The sequence below is a fragment of the Octodon degus genome, unplaced genomic scaffold (genome assembly GCF_000260255.1).
Source record: "Octodon degus isolate 3935 unplaced genomic scaffold, OctDeg1.0 scaffold00081, whole genome shotgun sequence".
NCBI lineage: Eukaryota > Metazoa > Chordata > Mammalia > Rodentia > Octodontidae > Octodon > Octodon degus.
In genome coordinates this window covers 6,858,038-6,875,500 of record NW_004524657.1, presented here as the reverse complement: position 1 = coordinate 6,875,500, position 17,463 = coordinate 6,858,038, and the positions used below count along the sequence as shown (strand labels likewise).

General features: G+C 37.1%; 2 protein-coding genes across 4 annotated transcripts in view; one reads left to right on the top strand and one right to left on the bottom strand.

The window, feature by feature from the left end:
• Cmss1 (cms1 ribosomal small subunit homolog (yeast)) overlaps positions 1-17,463 on the bottom strand; it is a 427,095-nt gene that overhangs the window by 79,209 nt on the left and 330,423 nt on the right. The window lies entirely within an intron of this gene.
• Positions 3,867-17,463, top strand: part of Filip1l (filamin A interacting protein 1 like) — a 311,808-nt gene continuing 298,211 nt past the window's right edge. For 2 of the 3 annotated variants that reach the window (XM_004636580.2, XM_023721223.1), the window contains exon 1: positions 3,867-4,447. The gene's annotated coding sequence lies outside the window, so the exon portion shown is untranslated. The remainder of the gene's footprint in view (positions 4,448-17,463) is intronic. The other variant, XM_023721224.1, reaches the window with a different exon arrangement.

The window sequence follows — 17,463 nt, the reverse complement described above, 5'->3', positions numbered from 1 at the left end:
TAAAACAAGTGAACAGAGTAGCAGCCCCAATGCCAAGCAGCACTCCAGTGAGCTAGACAGTTACAAGAGTGAGGTCAGTGAGGGAGCATTAAGAATGAATAATGTACACAATTTAAATCCATTACTTTTGCTGTTGGTAAAATGTCTGTAAGGGCAAAAGTTTAAGACCTTGGACATTTTTTTTTTTTTTTTTTTTGAGACAGGGTTTCACTATGCAGTTCAGGCTGGACTTTAACTTACTTTTTTTTTCTTTTTGTGGCAGAACTGGAGATTGAACTCAGATCCTTGCACTTGCCAGGGAAGCACTTATTCTACTAAGCCATCTCCCCGGCCCCTTAACTTACTTTGTAGCTCAGGTTGAACTTGAACTCATGGAGAACCTGCCTCAGTCTCTAACGTGCTGGGATTACATGTGTGTGCCACCACACTAAGTCCCTAGGATTTTAAGATGACTGATGGATTTAAACCATATAATTTTCTTACCTTTTACTTTCCAGCTCCTTGCTGTGCTGCTTTGCATTGGCGTTGCTACGCTTATCCCCTGTTCACTTGCCTCATACTTCAAATATTCAGTACATGTGCATTGTGCCCTAGCGCTCCTCATCTGGTCAGGAGAAAAGAGACAGGTATGCTGGCAACTGCAATAATATGGAGTGGGAAATAAAAGCACAGGTAAGCTCTGGGAGCTTTGGGATCACAACACAGGACATATAATCTACATGGGGTGGGAAGACAGTGGGAAGGATTAGACATAGGATCTAAATCAAGAAAAATGAGGCACTCCTGAGGCATACTGGCATACTGTCTCTGATGTCCTGTGACCTATCTCTTGTACAAGAATCCACCTTTTTTTTTTAAAAAAAATTTTAACAAGTCACAAAAATCAAAGAGTGGATTAAAAAATTAGTTTAAACCTGATCATATTTGCAAGAACTGGCACTATGCCTCTTTCTCAGCATCTTGCAGACATGTAGTAATACCTGTTTGCAGGAGTATAGCAGAAAGAACAGGATAAGTCTTTTCCAGAAGATTTTAAAATCATCATTTCACACACTTATAAAATGTTAGTGTCAAAATAGAATGAAGATATCTTTTTCAGTGTAAAATTTCAATTTCCACAGTGAGGGAAACTAAAGCTCAGAGTTAACGAAAAGGTAACGACTCAAAGAATGTTTTTCTTGATATTTTGCTTTACTTGGTTGTTCAAGAGTAGGTAGGGATATGACACCTTTGGAAGTCAGTTCTACTTATGTACATAGTTCTTTCAGTTATCTGAAAGAAGATACTTGTAACCCCCACTTGTTTTCCATGCAGAAACCAATTATCAGTATACAGGGGAATGGGAAAAGAATTAGGATGACACAATTGAGATAACAGAAATCAGGTTGTTCTCACTGGTGGGGAGGAAGTTATAAATGTGGAAAGGATAAAAGCTATAATGCCTTTATGCTAGATTACAGGGGGCACTTTCAATGGGACCTCACATTCTTTAACATATGCAGACAGAGCGATACCTATACATAGCCCTGTGCACACTTGTGTGGTGTTCCCTAGCCTGCTGGCTGTAACAACCTAGAAGCAATAGTATACCTAGTATAAGCAACACTCCTAGTACAAAGATTTGGTTTCTAAATAATGTTTTCTATAAGAATCTGGGTCTTTCTAAAAATGTGGCTAATTCCAGAATTGGGTAGAGAAAATACAAGAAGCTTGTGAAATATTTCATTGTGCCAGAAGATAAGAAAACCTTAAAGAATGAAAAGGATTTGCCACAAGGACACAAGAACTGGTGTGAAGAAAATCCTACTGGCCAATTATGAGATAATTATGAGATAATTTTTTTTTTTTTTTTGTGGAACCGAGGATTGAACTCAGGCCCTTGCACTTGCTAGGGAAGCGCTTACTCTACTGAGCCATCTCCCCATCCTTATGAGATAATTTGAGTATCAAAATAATGATATTAATAGATTATAACATAAGTAAATGAAATGAATAGGAAAATAAATGAAAAGGGGAACTATTCTTCACAATAGAAAATTTATTTAGAGGCTGGGGAGATAGCTCGGTGGTTTCAACAGTTTGATCCTTGGTTCCACGTGCTGTGCTGGCCCCCAAAACCAGATGTGGTATTGCATGCCAGTAATCCCAGTGCTGGGGAGGCTGAGGAAAGAGGATCACTACGATGTAGCAAGATCCTGTACCAAATGATAAATAAATAAATAAATAAGAAAAAGTTTATTTAGGAACAATGTTTATACAGTCTCAAAAGGTCTTATCACTATATATTAATTGGAAAAACTGTTTGGCAGATAGTACTTTAACAAAGTGGGGCTAGCTTTAGGACTAATCCCACTTATGTGTCTTCTGACATCATTAAATAATACAGCATTTCCTCTGTGGTTTCCCTGTCAAAATATACACAGGTCTTATAGTGAGAAAGCAAGATGCAAACTGAGGAATTTTATAAAATGAACTGTTCAAATTATCAAGGTCAAAAAAGAGATTGAAAGATGGAACAATTTAATTGAGAAGACAGTAGCGATGTGACAACTAAGTGGGAGCACTGCTTATAGAAAAGAGTATGGTTTGTTCTACAAGTGATATTATCAAGACATCTGGTGACGAGTTGAACTGTAGTAGTGGATTAGAAAAAAAGTCAATGTTAATTCACTGATTTTGATTCCTATACTATGGCTACACAGCAAAATACACTTATTTAGGATAATCATAATACAGTGCATAAACTGATTCAGAAAAGTCTACACATGTACTAACACAAAGAGATGGGGAAAGAGAGAGAACACAAACATGGTGAAATATTGAGAAATGTAGAACCTAGGAAGAGAACCTGGGAAAATTCTTTATTCTTCCTATTTCTTTTCTGTAAGTCTGAATTATTGCAGTGTTATAAATTACAGAAAGTATAGCCTTTGGATGATATCTATATTGGTATGTTACTTAATGGGCCCTTGGAAGTAATGGTTCTCATGGTTGGTTTTCCCCTTTTATCATCAGAAATAGGACACATTTAGAAGGGTGCTGTGCACAGTAAGCAGGACACTGCACAACTGGCAGAAGGCAGGTATGTTTGGTAGGAGGCCTGGTAACTTACTGTTGCTGCAATATATACTTGCTGTCTAAATAAACACGTCTCTTTCCTCCTCTCACCCTCATCATCTGAACAAGTGATCCCACTGAAATGAAAATTAGATTGAATCTATATATTATAACAATCTATAGTATGCGGTTTCTCTAATGACTGACAAATATTAAAAGAAAACTCTCTCAGAATAGAGAACCAAATACATGGTGGTGCTTAGTATTACTAATAATACTATATATTTGTATATTGCTTGGAAGTGTCCTCAGCACTTTGCTCTGCTGTCTTCTGTGATAATAACTGGAAGAGGCAGGCATTGTAATGAAGGGGCAATGAAGTGTAATAATAGCAAATATCCACGTACAGTGAATGCTTTGGGTTATGGCTGTCAAGAAGGAATCATGCCCATGTTACTTACATCTCAAACAAGGCGTGCATCATCAGTTCCCAGCTGCACAGTTCAGGACGAAGTACAATTTCATGTCCATCTGGGCATCTATTCTTAAGATGCTGGCATTACTATTTGTTTGTGGCTCACAGAATATTTGGAGTAGTCAAAAAGCACAGAAGGGGACCCAGGTCATGCCTGGGAGGTTGCTACACAGCCAAGATGTGCACAGAAATTTGAAATAGCCCAAGAGGGTGTTTCAGAGTTGTCTGCCAAAGAGTGGTGTCTTCTAATCTAGAGAGCAGCTGCTGGGCACTGGCATGTAAGTCAGTCTCTCTCTCTCTCTCTCTCTCTCTCTCTCTCTCTCTCTCTCTCTCTCTCTCTCTCTCTCTTCCTCTCCTTCTCCTTCTCCCTCTCTCTCTCTTTCTCTCCCCACATCTGCTCTGCACAGATGGCTTCTGGGTTACTTTATCTTGCAGTCTGGTCAAGTTAGACCCTTTCCTTCATGGAGACTGGTAAACTGTGAGGTTAGGGTTTCTGCAAGGTTGCCTGTGTTCAGTATATAAAGGACACTGCCCAACGAGGGAAAGATATATTTAGTATTTTGGCCCTGTCAGCCTTGGGCTCCCCATTGCTCTCCTTCGCAGTACTGTCACTGGCCCCTGTTTGCAAAATTTCTGTGGCTTTGAAGCCCACAAAACAAAAACTGAGAGGCTGCCAAAAAGAAGAGAACAGTGCTGGTGCCCGGATTCCAATGTTGGATTTTGACAGGGATAAGAAGAGAGACCTACCAGGCGTGTTCAAGCACAGGTACCTGCACAGTGGGCTAATCATTCTGATTCTCATTGCAAAGGGGACTTGTGATGTTTTTCTGCTATCCATCACCTGGGAACAGCCAACACTACTTTCTCCAAGTAGGATCTTCAGGATATTATGCAAGGGGACGCAATAAATCTCAGGTATGATCAAGTGCTTATATGAAATGATTAACAGTAACAGCATTTTTTTTCAAAATAGAGAAACTATCCTAATAAGAGATAAGTTTTGCTAAATTAGGCCTGTGAGAAAACAAAAGTAAAAATTTAATTTATTATCCTCTGAAGAGTAAGAGAAAGGGTCAGAAGTTAAAATAAAGTGTTGAGAGTAAATGACTTTGTTAGTAGGTAGATTTTGTAAGCTGAATGAATGCCCACTCTGTAATTTCAAAATAACCATCATGTGAGGAAAATGGAAGAACAGATAGTGGTTGTGCTGTGTTGGAGAAGAATTCTCTTTCATGGAAAGATTAATAGATGAAACCAGCATCTTAAGATGGTAACCAGATTGTATTTTTTCTCTTCGTACTTTGTTCACATTTCTGTGATGTTAAGATTTGCTGAGTGGAGGCCCAAAAACAGAGGCAGGTTTTGAAAGCAGGGATTTTGGAAGGTCATGGGAGATACCCATCAGGAATTCATGCTCTTGTAACATACCCCAGAGAACATGATTAGCCAGCCACAGGCACCTCACGTTTCACAGTAAGTGAGAAATGGTGCCAGACATCTGCTAAATAATACCAGAACATGCTCTGCTCACTGTACTTTCTCAGCGAGAGTAATATTCAATATTTAGCTTGATGTAGTTTTGTATATAGTAGCTCCAGTTAGCAGATATGTTCCGTTAGAATTCCTATGAAACATTCATTCATTCTGTTGTCTCCTCATAATTACTGACGATCATGTTTTTTTTTTTTTTCTCAACATCTGTGGAATTCTCAGGAAACAACAAAAGAGGTACAATGATGTGCTGCTTATCTTTACCACCATATTCCATGTACATATTAGATTTTCTTAAACGTGGGCATAATGTAGTGTATTACTGAACAGAACTCATTCAAATTATGGCAGTATTTCTCTACATATAGTTAAAGTGCTCTTTCTATGATGGTACTTTCCAATTTACCAATTCCTTAAAAACAGTAACACAAGCAAAATTTTCCCTGTAGCTATCATTTGGCATCACTATGAAACTCCCTTGCACTCACAAGAACAGAGATGAAGATCATGATCAGTTTGAGACCATTCTAGGCTACATAGTGAGTTCAAGGCCAGAGCTGAATTACATAGTGTCTCACAAACAAACAAGCAAATAAACAACAAAATCCCCCCAAAATCCAAGAACCAAAAAACACCCAAACCAAACCAAACCAAACCACCATCACAAACAAAAAGAAAAAAATTTAAAGATAGATAACAATAATTTCCATGGTTGATTTATACTTCCTTAATGCAAGCATTAAAACAAATACATAGGGTAATTAAGTCTACTCTAATGAGAGTTTTCCATATAATTTCCTAGAGTAATGTGGGGTTTGGGTTCTTATGACAACTAATGCAAAGATACTATATAAAGATTCTGGGGGCAAATAAAAATACTGATTATTAAGAAAAGGAGTATGAATTCATTTTTAAATTTAGCATCTTCAAGCATGTATATTTATTACCATTTTGTTTAAACTTTGCTAAAATTATGAATTTTAGCCAAGAATTGACTGTCAACAGAGATATTCCACTGTGACCACAAAATGATGGTACTTCTGATGAAGAACTATTGTGAAAGATCAACATTGCAATTTGCCAAGAATGGGGAAAACCCAAAAGTAACGGGTTCTGTATTCTTTCTTTCAGAACAGAGGGCTTACTATTCTTTTTTAATTTTTATTTTCTTAGTCTTTTATTTATTTGGTACAGTGTCTTGCTATGCAGCTCCGACTCATAGTGATCCTCTGTCTTAGCTTCCCCAGCACTGGGATTACAGGCATGTACCGCCACGTCAGGTTTCAGTGGCCAGCGTGGCACAGGGCCAGCATGGGCATGAGGTACTGGGAATCAAAGCCATGTCTTTGTGCTTACCAGGCATGCACTTAGACTGCCACACCATCTCTCCAGCCAAGAGTTTACTATTCTGTCTTCAATTAAACAAACTTTTCAATACTAAGGAAATAACAGATGTTATCCTAATATGATACATTAAAAACATTTAAAGAAAAACATGCTACTAGCTTTTATTTTCTTAGGCTAGAACTAATGACTACCAGCACTATGATTCATGTTGAGTATTGAATGATTTTATTATAATGGGGGTTGTAATACACAATTTATTTGTTCATTTATTTATCAACTACTTTGGACGTTATTGCAGATATACAGTCGATTAAGCAAATAGTGTCTCCATAAGCCCTGAGTGTAAAGATTTGCAGAGTCATTTACTAGTAATTGAATCCGTATTTTATACATGTTTACCAGAATAACTATTGTTTTTCCCTCAATGCAGTGTTGGGGAACCAGAAAATTTCTGTCCTACTTTGAAAAAGGCTATCTAATGTCCAAAACATATGGAGTCAATTCTCAAGACCAAATCAGTATAACATAATTAAGCTGGAATATATGTTTTAGTGGAAATACTTGAGCCCTCATTCAGTGATACTGTCATTTCAGATAGGCAAATGGTTCATATACTGATAATGTCTGCTTCTTTAGAATTGGTTCACATAGGAATTCCCTAAAGAAGACATTAATTTGTACAATCCTTAGAAATTAGGGGATCATATCTCACAAAAGTTCAAGATGCTTATGTCTGTGTGACTTGGGCCCACACTGAAAGAGCAACAGTACTGTGTTCACCCTGACTGAGGAGATTGATCAAGTACAATAGGACAGGCAGGTCGTATCATTTCAGGGTCTGAAAATGGACAGCCAGTGTTTTAGGCATTTAAGTGCCCAGCCCAGCTATTTTGCTCTCTGAAGCAGTCTCATAATTTCTTATATGAAGGATTAGACAAATTCTGAGTTTCCAACATAAGTACTCAGAGCTTCTGCCTAAATTTACAGGTGTATTGTGAACTGGAAACTGCTGACTAAGAAGGGAAAGTTTAAGGACTCCACCTGCCATTCTTGGCCTGCCTCCATTCTTCTTTTACATCCTCAGCCTAGTGTTCTTTCCTCTGGTTCTTGAAAAATCAGTTTTGTTGTTAAAAGAGACATAAGCAACTGCCTTTCTATTTCTTTTTTTTTTCATTCAATTTTATTTTATTTTGAAGAGTAAAAACAGAAGCAAAAACAAATAGAAAAAGAAGATAGAAACAGGGTAACATACAATAATACATATGTTACAGCTTTTCAAAACAGGAATAGCTAGTTAACAATGGTTGTTATATCATTTACTTTTATTGTCAAATCTGTTGCTCAGGTGAACAGATATAGTTAAGCAAGATTGGACAAATAATTGAATATTAATGCTTGCATTCAAGAAACCTTAATTTCTTTCCTTGTCTTTTTAAGAATATTATTTTAAAGAGTATAATAATTGATAAGACATTAGAAACAGTACACATTTAGAAGACCAAGATGAGAGGTATTCAACCATGGGTTTTGTACTGTCTGCTTAGATCGCAGACATCAGCATACAGAGTTAGTCAGGTGAAAATTCTAAATATTAACTGCTATTTTCAAAAAACTGATGGAAATTATTAGTACAATCATCTCAGCCATCCTGTAAACATACTTGCATGCTTTTCCCCCCTTCCTTTTTTTCTATCTTTTCTCCTTTCTTTCATCTTCGTTGTTTAATCCTTAAGTTCAGTTTCTTTCCATTTTATTATATCTACTATACCTTTCAGGTTTTATTTATTCTTTCAGGTTCTTTTTTTTGGCCAAATATTTTATTTTTTTAATTTTTAATTTTAATTTTTAATTTTTTTCATAATTTTTGACAAATAGCAATGAGACAGTTTCAAATCAAATTGGTAGGATAGTTTCAGTAATTAACACATGGCATACTCTCTTCCTAGTGGTTATTTGCTGTACAAGATGCAGACATGATATCCTATTTACAAACACTACTACAACAAATCCCTCTATTCATTAAGAGAATGTAACTTTAGGTTCTTATAACAGGGAGACAATATGATATTTACATGTGTAGGTATGGTTAATTTCACTTATGAGTATAGCCTCTAGCTGCATCCACTTTTCAATAAAGGCTTTGCTTGATGTTTTTCTTTTTGGGTGCAATAATAAAGCAGTATACAGGGGAACTGTGCTATTAGCTCTTACCTTCATATACCATGGTTAAGAAATAAAAGCCTATTCTGAATGATAAGAAAGAAAAAACATTATTACTTCTTTCATGATTTTGGAACATTTGGTGACTGCTTAGGACAGCAACAGTATAGTTAGTATACCAATGTACTGACATGTGAAGGCATGCAAAATTGTAAATGCTGGTTAATGCCACCAGCTTAGCAATATAAAATGTTGACACATCAGATCAGACCAGTTGCCTCACCAGTCCACATCCTGCTTCTAGTGGAATATAAGCACACTTTTGTGGTGAAGTAGTTTAACATGTGTAAGAGAAAGAATATCACAAGAAAAGATTCTCCACACAGGAATATGTAGTGTGGCTAACTGAAAGCTTTACATAATTGAGCAGAGCAGTCTTGAGTGAATGAAGGTTTTTCTGATGGTATTTAGGGTCCAGATCTGCTGCTAACTAACATGGAAGGGTAATGTGTGTTGGGTACTTATTTATACATAGCTAGTACTCTAGGATTAGCTATAACCAACAAATGCACAAGCCTTCATTTGCTTTTAACATTCTTCTTGAAATTTTTTTGTGTGTCTATTTAAGTTTGCTGTAATTCTCTGGAGGCTTTTAGCTACTTTTCTTTCCTGTTTGTGGTTTGGAATGGATGTCACAGATCTTCAGGATGAATCTAGGGACAATCCCTTGGCTAGAAAAATGGAATGAAAAGGAACACAGTAAAGAGAATAAGGCAGAGGTTGCCTCTGTGTTTTGCTGGGGAGCCCTGAAACAGAAAGAGGCAGAGGCAGCTGCCTCTAAGCCATAGCATTAGACTGCCAGGTTGGGACTAGGGATACCACTGATGCCTTGTTTCAGCTGCTGCTAACAACTCCATGAAGCTATTTTAGGAACCTATGTATTTGATCAGGGAGAGTGTGGGCTTAGGCCTTACGTTTTCCACTTTGGTTTTTAAATTCTAAGCAGGGGTAGTTAGTACTTTACATTTTAAAAACTTATTGCTGTATTTTCTTATATTCAATGCATAAATAACTTTAGATTAGGAGAGAAAAGCATATGATAAATTTGGAGACTTCTTAAATATAATGAAAAGTCTTTTTAGGAGATGGTTTTAAGAAACATCCGTCATTTCTCATAATTCTTATTTAGAAAAATTGAAAAATAAAATACTGTATTAAAATTGAAAGAATAAATAAAATAATTAGGTTTTAGTCAGGATAAATATGTACGTATTTGTGCTAATGCCCATTAGTCAAATCCTATATTCTATTTACTATGTTTGGCATATGGCTGCCAAGGATACCAATGTATATGAAGGACATTTGGAGTGTCTGACACTGTCAAATTATAATTTACAACTAGAGAAAGATGTATCCTGTGATACACAGATGATGATAAAAAAGTAAAAGCAATACAAAAAACTCCTTTTAAAATGTTTTAAGTCAAATTCTACAAATTCAGGCAAAATATGTCAAACTAGCAAAGCGGGGTTATTGGATTTTGCTGTTTGGATCCTAGTTCAGAAAAATACAAGAGGTAGGGTAATCAATTGCTCAGGCACTCTTGAGATGGAGGGATTCTTGGGGTTCTCCCGGGAAAACTGAATCAAGGTGCCATTCTAAAAGGAGGGAAACAAAAAGTTTGAAATGATCCAATTATAGGGTTTAAGGCTATAAAAGACTAGGATATAAAAAACTGGATCCTAGTCCCCATTTGGAGCATTGTACACATAGCACTTTCCTCGTTTAGTCGGGTAACTTGGAAGGGATTGGCTCAGAAAGCTGTTTATAGAGCTTTGTCTCACCTGACACAGGAGAGGGTCTTAGAAGATAACAAAAGGGCCTCTTGAAGTTTGGGAGGTAGCATGGATTTTTCACTCAGTTTCCTACTGAAAACTGAGTCTCCAAGATTAAAGGGGTGTTCGACTGTTATATATTTTATTTAAAACAAACAAGTACACTTAAAGGAAAATAGTGTATACGTTATACAAGTCCACTGAGTTCTCCAGCTCTTCCAAATTTGGTTGGCATTAGGCCACTAGCATAACCGGTATGTTTGAAACACTGAATCTTAGGCTTTACCCTAAAATTGGAAGGATCCCCCACCCTAGGCTACCTTACAGGTGGGTCTAGTGTGGCATGTGGTACTGGGAATCGAAGTGTAGTCCCTTGTCCTTGACTGATTTTGCTCAAGAAGGCACTGATAGACAAATGAGCTAACCTGCCAGCCCCAATTTACCCTAAAATTGAATCTGATCTTTTTTCTCTTTTTTGGTACTAGGGATTGTGTACCTAGGGCCATCCCATAGATCTACAACTCCAGTCCTTTACACTGTTATTATTGTTCTTATGATTTTTAATATTTGTGATAGGATCTTTCTAAGTATTAAATCACCCAAGTTGGACTTGAACTTGGAATTGTTTTGCCTGAGCCTCACAAAGTATTTAGGTTATACACGTATACTATCATGCCTGGCTTGAATGGGCATTTTGAGATGACTAGCTACATAATTTAGACTTTGAGAAGCAGCATGTTAAATCTGTGCTTTCTAATGACCTGTGGTATAGGACAAACCTTTGTTAGTCAATTTATTATCACTTGAAATAAAAATTAATCACTAGACTAATGATCATATCCTGAGATGCTGCAGCAACATAAAACTGCTCTATAGGTTCCTAAAGCTTACTTCAAATAATGATTTATCTTGAGCAGAAATGTAACAGTTTACAGAACAGCTCAGGTCGACAGATCACACTCTGGGTGGCACTAAGTGATATTAGTGGTCTGAGTGATATTAATTACACTAAGTGAGTTTAGCAGCTTAAGTTATATTAATTATACCAAATGATATTAACAGCCAAATGACATTAATTGCATTAAGTGATATTAGCAGCTTAAGTGCTATTAATTATACTAAATGATATTGGCAGCTTCACACTGTTATGGAAAGAGTCTGTTGAACACTCTGCACACATGAATCTTTACCTGGTCATGGTGATATGCGTGTGCAGCAGGGTTAGGTCCTCTACGGTAGCTTAGGTGTGCAGTGTAATGCAAAGCCACACTTTGTAGAGAGCCTATCCCCATAAAAGCATTTTGATATGAGCAAGATCCCTCTACATATTAATCAAAGGCATGGATATGGGAGGGAGGGACATAAGACCATATTAAAATTATGAACAAGGGAAAGAGCAAACTTTGTTGGTACAGCCTAGATGGGAGTTATTTTCTCTATTTTTTATTTTGCAGGGAAGCAGAGGAGCAATAGAAATATGGTGTATGAGATACTGTAGTGCCACTCTCCTAGTTTCCAAGGTCCAGGGGTACTTGGACATGATTTATCCTGTGTCTGGCTCTACTAAACACACCAGATTCTAAAATTTCCTCTCTGAACAAGAGGAAAAGTGGCTACCAACATGTTGAGAGGTGAATCTGGGTAAAAAAGTTACTAAGGAATCTATCTTGAGTGCATGTGTGCATGCATGTGTGTGTGTTACAAGGGAAACATACTTGTAGATGCAGATTATAGTGCCTATCTCTTTCCTCAATGATCACTGAGTTTGACAATTTCCAATCTAACAGCCAACTGAAATATCATTAAGTTACAGTATTTACAGCAACTTCGTTTATAATAGCCAAAAGCTGGAAATATCCAAATGCCCTTCAAGTGGTGCATGGATAATCACACTAGTACACGTGATGAATGACAGAATAATATGGATGAAATTTTAGTGATAGAACAGTATGGGTGAACATCAGTTGCATTATGCTAAGTGAAAGCACCCACTTAGAGTTCATGTATGACACTGTGGACAGTAAATACTGCAGGGATGGAAAGCAGATCAGCTGCCTACAGTTGGAGTCCGGGGAGAGGTTGATTACAGAAAGGTGACAGGGAACACTTTGGGGTGATGGAATTCTTCTATGTCTTGACTGTAATGACAGTTATATGACTGAATGCATTTGTCAAAAATTGCAGGATTGTGCATTCTGTGTAGGGTGAGTTTTATTGTATATTTACAGTACATAACAGTGATATGGCTCTCTATTGAAAACATCTCATCTCAAACTTCAACTAGGATACTCTGCCTGGTGCTGATGTGCTGGAGTTGTTCTGTTTTCTTTCTTTCTTTCTTTCTTTCTTTCTTTCTTTCTTTCTTTCTTTCTTTCTTTCTTTCTTTCTTTCTTTCTTTCTTTCTTTTTGTATCAGATATTGAACTCAGGACCCTGTGCTTGCCAGGCAGGTGCTTGTACCACTAAGCTATATATCCCTGCCCCCCCCCCCCACCATGGGAGTTCTTGCATAAGTTTTCATTGAAGAATTTATTTCCAGGCTATTAAAACAAAGAAAAAAGAATGTTTGAAAAATGACCGATTGCCAGGCATGGTGGTACATGCCTGTTAGCTCAGCGCTTGGGAGGCTGAGGCAGAAGGATCACTGTAAGTTTGAGACCAGCCTGGGTTACATAAGGAGTTCAAGGCCAGTCTGCACTACATAGGAAACCCTGTTTCAAAAAGAAAAGAATGAAAAAGGAAAAGGACAGATAATCTATCTACCATGTTTACAGATAGAGAATTGAATCCTGAGGAAACTGGTGAAAGAGAAATATGTCTGTTTTTAAAGAGATAGTTAAAAATGATCCAAGTGTAGAATCTCTGGAAAGTCAACTCTATTCTTGTGCAGTACTGTCAAAATTGAGCTATCTACTAAAAGGGCCATGATTCAAAAAACTGCAAAGCAAAACAAAAAAACACCCAATCAGAAAAACTCCAAGTAGCTACTTTTCGAGTGTCATGTTGAGAAAAGCCAAAGGCTGCTGGTTTCTGACAAATATATAGTTTCAAGAGAATATGAACTTTAGTGTCACATATATATAACTATAGGCGCACAGGCTGCTGAGAACAACAGTTACCCTGGTTGCTGCCACTAATACCACACACTGAGCTCAGTGTGGGTCAGTACAGAAGCTTCAGGTCTTGTCTGCAAGGGGCATTTTCTTGTTCAGGTAACAAACTATGTGCTAGACACTGTTCTGGGTCTTATAATGCAATGACAATCTTGGAATTATACTGTTAACATCTAGATATGAAGGAATGCCCAACCACTAGAACAAAGAAAGGGCTCTCTGAATTGAACATATGAACACCAAACAAAAAAATAGCTTGGGCCGGCCAGATAGCTCAGCAGATCAAAACATCTGCTTAGGCAGACACAGGGACTGGGGTTTGCAGGGTGCACTGAGATGGAGATTGAGACTGGGTGTGGTGGTACAAGCCTGTAATCACAGCACTTGGGAGGCTGAAAAACAGGAGGATCACAACGAGTCCAATCTATGTAGTGAGACTCTGTAGACCCTGTACTAAATACATTAAAAAAAAAATCAAAGCCTGAAGTAAACCAGTAAAAAAGTGTGTTCATTACCATGAAGAATAATGCCTAAGGACATGTATTTTACAGATGGCATCATTAGTTCCCTCCCCCCGCCCCCCGGTCTTTTGGAACAGGGTCCCTATATGTACTTCAGGCTAGTCTCAAACTTGTGGCCATCCTCCTGCTTCAGCCTTCTGAGTGCAGACATTATGAGAACTGAGATTACAGGGGTGCACCATCATGTTGGGCTAGCATCATTATCTTCTAACTCCAGCTGTATGTGATCTTTGATGAGTCATTTATCCTCAGTCTTAGTTTCCTGAGCCTGAAAATGGACATAACTGTACCTACATTTATTACAGATAAATGAGAAATAAAAGGTGTTAAGTGGCATATAAGTGCCCAGTACTAAGGATCTATTATTATAATGATTAGTGATACAAAAAAAATCCTACCATGATGTCACTTATGAACTCTATAAAATTCTATCTGACAAGGTAATAAATGTTATACAGTATCAAACACAAACTCTTGCATTCTATGGATAAAACTAAGAAGTCCTGGGCTAGAGATGTTATCAGGAAATTAAGGGAACTGGCACTGGAATGTTTTTGTTGGGACTCTAAGTTATGAACCACTGTTCTAGATATTGCATACCCACAGACCAGTATGAATTTACATTGCCAAAATTCACATTTAGGACATTAAGAAAGCCCCCAGAAAGTTGACTATTGAAAACATGAGTCCCTGTCTCAAAAAACAAAACAAAGAAAAAATGAGAAAGAGATAGAGACAGAGAGAAAAGCAAAGCAAAATAGAAATTTTCTTGATTCAAAGTAAAAAAAAAAAAAAAAAATTCCCATTCCAAGATTCTCTGGACTTAAGTAAGGTACTTTTTTTTCTTTCCTCAGTTCTCTTGCTCTTTTCTGCCATAAAATTTTAATCATGTAATGGAAGTTCCATACTCAAGAAAGTGATAATTTATGGCCTATGGCCCAGAGGATTGTGAGGAGACAATAAAAATCCTAAATGTGTTCAAATTATTACAGAATGGGAAATGACTCTTCCTGTCTAGCAGTAATTATTTATGTAACACTACCTTGGGAGAATGTTAATGGTAGAGTATTAAATTACTCCTTTTAAAACAAGCCATTTCTACAGGGTTTTATTTGCTCTTTTCTAACTTGAAAAGACAGCATTTGTACACATAGATAGCAGGTTTTACTATTCTTTCACTAAGTGGCTTGGTCAGTTTCAAAAGGACTGTGCTGATGCATTAAATATCTGCCAAATGTGTGGAAAGAAAACTCCAGTTCAAACCATAATACAGTTGTGGATCCAACACTCTCAAAGTTAGCAAAATAACCAGGAAATTCCACTACCAATAGTGTCGAAAGGAGGCCAGAATGCCTACCAAAGGGAGAAAAACTTGAGTTTCCTTCAAATCCACATGTACTTATTCATTTTCCCAGATGGTATAATAAAACTGCAATCATGACCTGAATAATCTTGTTATTTTGGCTTGTAAATCTATTTGTCCCCATCTACATCTGGATAGTTCATTTATACAAGGCAATTTCAGTTGAGCAGTGAGCTTGAAAAGTCCATGAGGTCTACTGGCACTAATTTGTATATAAAATGAAGATTTCTGTTTCTATCAGAATAGGAGAATATAAAGATTTTCACCTGTACTCTCAGTTCTAAAACAGTAGCTCAGTTTGAGCAGGTAGCTAAAAACCTACACCTCTTGGCAGTGTCACAAAATCCACAAGGATTTGGTACATTCATAGATCAGATATATGACAGTGGCAAAACGCCAGCTACCATTTTAATCGGGCTTTTGAATTTGTACTCTTTACTCTAATAATCAGAAGAAAACTTTCTTAGTTTCTTTTAGCACATTTCTATAACTTATTAATTTTCAGGAGGTTTCTTCTCTTCTTCTTCTTCTTCTTTTTTTTTTTTTTTTTTTTAGCAGCAACATCATCTTTAGCATCTTAAAAATTTCCAAACCTGTGAAGCTATACTACAGGGATCAGAGTAATAGGTTGGGATTAGCAAAAAATCATTCAGATTTCACTTGCATACATGAGAGGGTTTAACTTCTCTAAAAGTTTTAAAAGGAGGCTGACATTCACAGCAGGAAGACACACAACATCTAGCCAGGGAACATACTTCTGGATCCTGAAACACTCACTGGGAACACAGTTACAGAAAAAAGGTACCAGGATCAGGCAGACTGTTTTCTTTATCTGAGGGATGATTCTACAGTGCTCAACCACTCCGTGGATAAACAGTGTGAGGTTGCTTGCTCAATGTATCTGTGGGGAGGTTCCCAACCATTTGTCCCCATTCTCCCCTCATCTCCACTGGAGTGCTTCCTACCACAGAGGTCATACTGTACCTTACATGACCCTGAGATTAATAAATTTGATTGAATGAATGTGCCCTTGGGACAGATTAAGGTCAGTGCATGTAGACAACTGGCCAAGCCTGTGCTAGTCTGGAAGATGAGTGGACTTTTAGTCTCACATTTCCATGTGCACATGTACAAGGACTGATCAAAATACACATTAATTGTTTAAATTCAATTAATGTATTATAGATGTATTATAGCAAAAGATGTATGGCTATTAATCCCTCTCAAAGCACTGCTCCTCTCATTAAACACGCTTATCCGATCATTCTTGCTACTTTCTAAAATAGTTCAGAAGTCCTCTTTCACATTTTTATGGTGAATGTGGCTGTTTTGTGTTACCCAATGAAAAGAGGCCTTTGAAAATATAACAGTGTGTCTTCATCTACCTTATTCACTGGATCTAGCACCATGTGATGTCTGGCTCTTCCCCAAAGTCAAAACATCCATGAAAGAGAAATGGTTTCTATTAATTTAGAAAATCAAGGCAATTACAGTGTGCAACTAAAAACCCCCACAGAAAAGGACTTCCAAAACTGCTTCAGAAAGTACAAGAAGGTGGTATAAATGTGTTCAAAGAGAGACAGAGCACTTTGAGGGGGATTAATGGCAAGTTGTCTTTTACTGTAATAAATTTTAAAAAATTTGAACAACTGTATTTTTGGATCAGACCCCACAGATTCCTGCTAACACTGTAGAAGTTTGCATCTTTGCTCATGACAGGATCCTGACCATCGTGACTGGATTCAATGTCCTTTTGAAGAGTCATCTCTTGATTTACTGACGTGGTATCTAAGTCTGACTGTTAATTTCAGTTTACCATTGACAGTAATTTTGTATTTTCCAGGTATCTTATATGCTGCACATGTTGGATATTTTATCTAAATAAAACCCCTAGGTGGTATATTCTGACTGCTTTGATGTCTAGACTCGTACACACAACTCTGTCCCACATCATCTGATGACGAAAAGGTCTGAAAATGAATGACTTTTATTTATTTTTTATTTTTTATTTTTTTGAGTTTGACAAAATTTATTGGTTATTTTAGTAAAGACATTCATCTCAGTCATTTCTCTCTCATCTTGACCTTACATTAGTATTTCAT